This window comes from Monodon monoceros, unplaced genomic scaffold, assembly GCF_005190385.1.
Source record: "Monodon monoceros isolate NGI ecotype Baffin Bay Population unplaced genomic scaffold, NGI_Narwhal_1 Super_Scaffold_18, whole genome shotgun sequence".
NCBI lineage: Eukaryota > Metazoa > Chordata > Mammalia > Artiodactyla > Monodontidae > Monodon > Monodon monoceros.
This window is the reverse complement of record NW_021703774.1, coordinates 135,817,352-135,824,424: the sequence shown is the minus strand read 5'-3', so window position 1 is coordinate 135,824,424 and position 7,073 is coordinate 135,817,352.

Here is a 7,073-nt window from a genome sequence, read left to right as displayed (position 1 = left end):
CATGAGCCTGCCTCCGCACAAGTGCTGGCCCTGGAGCCTGACCTACCCCAGCTTTGTCCATGACCCATCTTGTGACTTTAAATAAGAATCTTCATCTCTCTGAGTTTGTTTCTTCATCTGAAACTTGAGGCTAATATGACCTACACTGTTTGCTTCATATTAGGCGTCTGTGATGGTCGCTAGGTTCTATGGCATTACTTAAATTGTGGACACATTCCACAATGACTGCAGAAGATCTGAATAGAATATTCATTGTAAATTTCTCACTAGTACCTTGGTTAATGGACTGAGTACATCCCTGGTTCAGCTGGCCTCTGTTCAGATAGCATCAAGTCCTGCTCTGGGCCAGGCAGCGTATACACAGCATCTTGCTCAGTCCTCACAAAACCCTTGCAAGGTAAATGTTGCCATATTCAAGAGAAGCGTCGAATTCCTCCTGTGTGCCGGGCAGCATTCTGGGCCCTGTAGATGAGGGGCAGCAGATGGTGTAAGGAATTGCTGAAGGTCACGCAGCTGGTGTTGTAGGTCGGCTCCCCTAGGAAACCCTGAGATGGAGATTTGCAGGTGACAGCTTGGGGAGAGCCTTGAGGGTCAGCACGTGCGGGGAGTGACGATAGCAGCACCGGGTGGAGGAGGGACTGAGCTCAGTGAGTTTGCACCTGAGGCCTTTGGCTGGTTCCTGGCTCCGTGGGCCCCCTGGAACAGAGTTGTCCTCATGGAGCCGAGGTGCTGAGCCTTTCTACAAACACCAGTGACTTGTCACCAGTCACTGGATAACACTGCTCCCAATTCGGGAGAGACCTCGGGTGAGGTGGCTTTGTTGGGCTGAGTGCGATTCCCGAGGGACTTTACTGAGAGATCCTCCCTGCTGTGGGAGGATCACTCTGAAGAGGGGTCCAGGAGCCCATGTCACCTCCATCCATAACAGTGCTGTTTCCAGCCCCGTGTCCCTGACTCCCAGGTTGTACTCCTTCCACTTTACAAGGTACCTTTTAGGCTGGGCAGGGCAGGGTTTACCAGGAAAAGGACAGATTGGGCTGGTGGTGGTGTGTGTGAAGGGGTTACTGGGGAAGGCGGCGGGTGTGCAAAAGCAGTGGGGCGAAAAAGATCCTGGAGCACTGGGGAGTGGTTGGAAATGGGGAGCGCAGGGAGGGCGGGGGTGAGGCTGGAGGGGCCAGCTCTCAAGGGCCTTGAATGCTGGCACTTCAGGCTTCCCCAGATAAAAGTTGTCCCCCCACCCAAGGCAACTCTGGTCCTTTTCCCTAAGGGTAACCACAACTTAGAGTTTCTCATGTAGCGCCATTAAAATGTATATGTATAATAAGGATGTATATATGTACATTGCTTAGTGTCATCCTATTTATAGACCATTCTGCACCTTCCTTTTTTCACCTAATACCTTGGGATCGCAGATCTTGCCCCATCAGCACATATGAGCTATATTGTTTTTCTGAGCAGCTGCATTAATACCTGTCGATGGACATTCGAGTTATTTCTGGTTGTTAGCTATTACAAATAACGCTGCAGCGAGCATCCTTGTTCACGTATCTTAGAGTACTTCTGCCAGCGCAGCCATTGGATAAATTCCTAAGCAGAATTGCTGAGTCAAAGGGATTTTTTTAAAGAACACTCTGTGGGCGTGTGGAGGGCGAGTTGGCAGGGCGACTGTACCGAGTAGAGCTGGAGGCCATTGCGGTCATTCTTGGATGAGTGATGGTGGTGGCTTGAAGCCAGGCTGAGGGGGCGGAAGCCCCCTTGCTACTGGTGGGAGAGTGGGGAGTGAGAGGGCGAAGCCAGCCTGGGTCTTGAGCGTGTGGGTCAGAGGCTGCAAGTAAGTGAGCCGTCAGCAGGTGACCTTGCAGCTTGAGGACTGCCCTGGAAGGGTGCCAGTGTTACAGGGCAGGCCTGGGTGCTCATCCCAGCCCCTGGAGTGAGGACAGCCCTAGTGGTTGGCCTTCGTCTGTCCCCTTGGACCTTGCAGCTAAGCTGTGGAGCCTGGCACCCACTGCTCTCTCCCTTCAAGCACCTTGCAGCTGGTCTGCAAAGTGAGGCAGGCAGGACTGGCGTTTCTATCCTCCGCATGCAGGTGAGGAGACTGAGGCTCAGACACCACGCGGTGTATTGTGAAGAACTGGGAAGTTCATATGTGATGACAGCTGCTTCCTCCATAGAGTTGTGCCTGCCTCCCCAAATCCCAAACGCCCACCTACCTCATCCTCCCCACCCTCTTACCTTCCTCGTTAAACACAGGGAGGGAGGAAATACAGGATGATCTTCAGGCCCTATTTGGCCTTAGACTTGAGAACAGAGTACTCACCTAGTCAGAGCGAGTCTGGGAGAAGGAAGCAGGAGGGTGGACGGGGATGTCCCACGATTAGTATAAAAGTCGTCCTATAGGGACTTGGACTTTTAAGCAACAGGCATTTGGAACCAAAATTTTGACAATGGCATTGTGAGCACATGTGAACGTGCTCTCATTTGGTCATGTATTTAAGTGTCATGTTGATCCATTAGAAAGCTCAATTCCTTTCTGGCAGGCATCAGTGGACTGGGGAACGCCATTTCCAAGAGTCTCCTACATTCTACCTTCCACTCAGATCCTGAGTTTCCTCACCTGCAGAGTGGGAGTAAAGCACCTCCCTTTCAGGTTTTCCCTACTTTGGGATTAACAGGCTGCATTTGACCAGGAGGTTTCAAGTATATGGGTCTAGAGGTTTTCAGAATCTCCGTGAAAAGGTGGGATTACTTCGGGGGGCCCTTTAGGCCGTCTCTGTCCTCTCTCAAGGCTGACTCAGGCTGGATGTAGGGCAGGTGCTCGCCAGAGGCTCTGTGACTTGCTGGGCTCTGTCCTTCAGCAGCAGGCCCGAGACTGGCGTAGGAGCAGGCCAGGGTCACCTCAGGCTTTAGACAGCATCTCCCTGCTTCCTCTTTTGTGGCGGGACGAAGTCCCTTAAAGTGTGTATGTGACCTGGGTGTCTCATACCGTCTTCCCTTTAACATGAATACACAAATCACTGTGACTCATGGGGCCTACCTGCTTGGCTGCTGGAAGACCACCCTGTTATAGGGACCCTCTCCCCAGAGATGTCTGGGAACCTGCAGAGAATCCCAGTGTCCACTCCTCAGCTCAGGATGATAAGCTCTCAGCCACTTGGTTCGTTCCACGGGTGTCTGTGAGCATCTAGTATGTGTTAGGCATGAGGCAAGGCCCCAGGTAGAGAGCATTGAGCAAAACAAGGTCCCTACTGTCATGGAGTTTACATTCCAACGTGGGGAGACGGTGCAGAAAGAAAGGTATGTCAGAGGATCCGAAGGCAAGACTCTGAGACGGAGAGTTGTGGCAGCAGGCTTACTGGGGCGCACTCCCCAGAGACCCATGAGCAAGGGAGGAGGGCGTGACTGGGCAGGGGGAGCTGAGACCCCCGTGGGTCCTCTAGAGAGCTCGGTACCGGGTGGCCCTTCAGAGCCATCCCAAATCGAGGCCAAGTGGTCCCACTGGCCATTGGCCACTGGCCACCGCCTGGGAGGAGGTGAAACCTTGGGTGAGGCAGTCCCCTGGGGACCAGGGCAGCACCCAGGAAGGGACACCGAGCCACCAGCAGCTGGGGATGGGGTGTGTTGGCCCTTACCTCACAGGGTGAGGCCTCTGTGAGAAGGTAGTGTTTGAGTAGAGGCTGAACGAAGTGTGGGGCAGGCTGGGAAGGCGCTGGGGAAAACGCGACCGCTCTGAGATGGGCGTGTGGTTGGTGTGTTTGTGGAGTAGCGAGGAGGCAGGGAGGCCCTGCTGGAGCACTGGCTCTGCCACCAGAACCCCACCCCGAACCCAGCCTGCAACCGCCAGCCCGCCCTTCTCTGCAGAGCTCGCAGAACCGGGCCTGGGGTGGTCTTCGGCAGAAGGAATACGAGTCACATCAGCAGAGTCTATGGAGATCTCTCGTAGAGGTCATGGAACAGCTGAAAAGCTGGGAGGGACTTAGAAGTCAGAGTGAGCTGGTTCTGACCCCATTTCTGCTCCTGAGAAGGGGTTTGTTTATCTTTCCCTCTGCCCTCCACCTGAGAGCCCGGAAACCAACGCCCCCTTGTCCAACACAGGTAGCCCCCTCTTCTTCCCCTCCCCACTGGCTCACACACTTCCAGCGATGCGGAACTTATTACCTCTCGAAGCAGCCTCTTTCACTGTGGCTGCTAAGCATTCTCGCACTCAGGAGGAATGTCTTCCTTTAGCTTCAGTTCCGGGGTCCCAGCTCTGACTGCTGGGGCCTCACACCCCATCTGCTTTCTGAGCCAGGGGAGATTTGAAGCTGGGAATAATAGGCCTCAAAGCCAAATAGCCCAGTGTCTACCTCCCACTGAGCCTCTAAGCCATTTCTCAATCCACAGCGTACCTCAGCCACCTGCTCCAGGCTGTATCACAGAGCAGGGACCCAGTGCTTCAGCTGGGCTGAGGATGGCAGGGTGGAGTGAGGCCAGCCTCTCCCCTGTTCTGGACACTGATTCGGCTGTTGCCACCTGAGATCCTCAGTCTGTCCCATGCCAGACAGCCTGGCCATGTCTCCTCACACCCAAAGCCTGTATCCAGGGGGCGGGCTTGTTGCCCCGGGCAAGAGTCTAGCCTGTCAGGAGCAGCGCAGCCCCGCCCAGCTTTCTGTCACCCACCCCACGAAACACATCTGTCTCCTCATCCACAGCCGGGCTGATGGATCCTGGGCTGGAACTGGGGCTGAGCCCCGAGGCTCCCACTACAGACCTCTAGGGGGTCCAGCAATTCAGCTCCTTTTATAAGCCCCTAGTGTGTGCCAGGCCCTGTGCTGGGAGCCAGAGATGCGGAGTGAGACATGGTCCTCCAGGAGCTCCCAGCTGGCGGGTGGGCAGTGACAGAGTAGTCAGTCTCCTTTGGATCTGCTGAAGCCATAAAGGCCACCTCTTTCCCCACACCTGAGCACCTGCCCACAGGTGACAGCACGCAGTGGGGGGGAGTGCAGGAGTGACTGTGCTCAGCAAGCATCCACTCACTCTGTGAGCACTCCCTGAACACCTGCTGGGGGCCAGGCCTCGTGCTGGGTCACTCACTCTGGGGACAAACACTCAGGCATGGTCCCAGGCTTCGAGGAACTCCCAGTCTGATGGGGGAGGCAGACGTTGAACCATTACAGCATAGGGGTCGTGGGGGCTCAAAGAAAGCCTTCACCTCGGCCTACAAGGCTTCCAGAAAGGCGGCCCACGTGAGCTGGATTCTAAAGGGCAAGTAGGACAGGCGTGCCGAGAGGGAAGAGCAGGAACAAAGGCCCCAGTGGGCAGCAATCCCTAAGGAGTTCTGCATCACTGGAGCATGCGGTGCTGAGGGTTGAGAACGAGCAGGAGAGGCCTGCAGGGCCTGAACGAGGCGAGGAGCGTGCCCTGGATCCCAGGCCGTGTGCGGCACTCTCCTCTCTGCAGCTTTCTTCCCTTGGTATCCGGGCACCTCACTCTCCTCACTGCCTCCTTTGCTAGTTCTTCCTGTTCCCAGGGCCCAGTCCCTGGGCCCTTCTCCGTTCACTCTGCAGATGAGCTCAGTCTCGTGGCTTTCAAGAGCATCTGAAGGCCAGCAACTCCCCATGTCTCTAGCCGGGACCTGCCTGCTTGACTTCTTTACCTGGGTGTTGAACAAGCGTCACCTCAACCTGCTCTTCCCGCAGCCCCCCTCATCTCGGTGACGGGCATCGCCAGCCTCCCACAGCTGTTTTGTTCCCCTCTGTATCCCTAGTGTTAGGACAGTCCTGGCATGTAACAGGTGCCCCATAAATATGTGAACGGATGGATGGAAGAGTTTAAGGATGCTCAGAAGTGAGTGAGTGAGTGAGTTAGATCTTTGTGGTATTGGAAGGGCTGAGATGGAGGCAGGAAACCAAGGTGGTAGCTGAATGTCCAGGTAACAGATGCCAAAGACTGGGGCTCCATAGACACCTGGGAATGGAGAGGAGAGTACCAGCACAGGGCAGGATGGACCCTCTTTCAGCACCCCGTCGCTTGGTCTGGTCTTCTGTTTGTTTCCAGCGCTCCCGCCCAGTGAGCCCAGGGAAGCTCCAGCTCCACTCAGTTCAGGGCAGAGCCCTCACAGAAGCCTGGGATGTACTCTGGGCTCAGGCCCCTGGAGTCTGGAATCCTCAAGGGACAGCAGAGGCTGGGAGTCAGAGATTACCCAGGGTCACCCAGGGCATCAGGCTGAATGGCCCCAGCTGAGCCCAAACTGGAGTCCTGCTCTGGCTCTGTGCCTTGGTAGTTGCTGACCCACCCCTTCCAAGCCCCCTCCACACACACCTGTCCCCTGCCCCAGGCAGGCCCTGCCGGCATCAGCTAGTTTGCCTCAAGGCTCTCCTTTGCTGGACCCAGGGAGGGGTGCCCAGCCAGGAAGGACAGGGCCCTCACTTTGGCCCCCAGGCTGGCTGGCCTCTGGAATTAGGCACTTGTGGGTAGTGAGGAGGAGTAGGAAAGCAGCTGCTGAGCTGGGGCCTTTGGCCTGTCCTGTCCACTCTGCCCAAGTTCCAGCGATGGGCTAAAGCCCTCCTCTGTGAAAGTACAGGAATGACACCCACCTTTTGCCTCTCACTCCGAGACCCTCATCCTGGCTGCAGAACCTGGATCTGGCCCGGCCCTGCTCTCAGTCAGGCCTGGACAGGGCAGGGTGGTGAAAACACTGGGGGGAACAGGAGCCTGTCCTCTCCTCAAAGACCTCTTGCTGAGAAGGCCAACCCCAAACCAGCCCTCATCAGGGCCATGAGTGTGGCAAAGGCAACTCTGGGGGTGCTGGGGGGAATCACAGGCTGAGGGGTGTGTTAGGGTGCCTGGTGTTCGAACCCCGCCCCCAGCAGAGGTGGGCAGTGAGGCACACAGCAGGCTCTCATTATAGGTTGGGGGCCCTTTCCTTCCTCTCTGCAGGGGCCCCTGTGACCTGGGCTCCCTTCTCCAGGCCACTGCTCCCACCTGCGCCTGAGGCCTGCTCTGGGGAGCACAAGGGCAGCGAGGGTATGGAGTGGGTGCTTGCCCGTCATCTCCACCTTCTTTGCTCAGCACTGGGGCTGGCACGTGGCAGATGC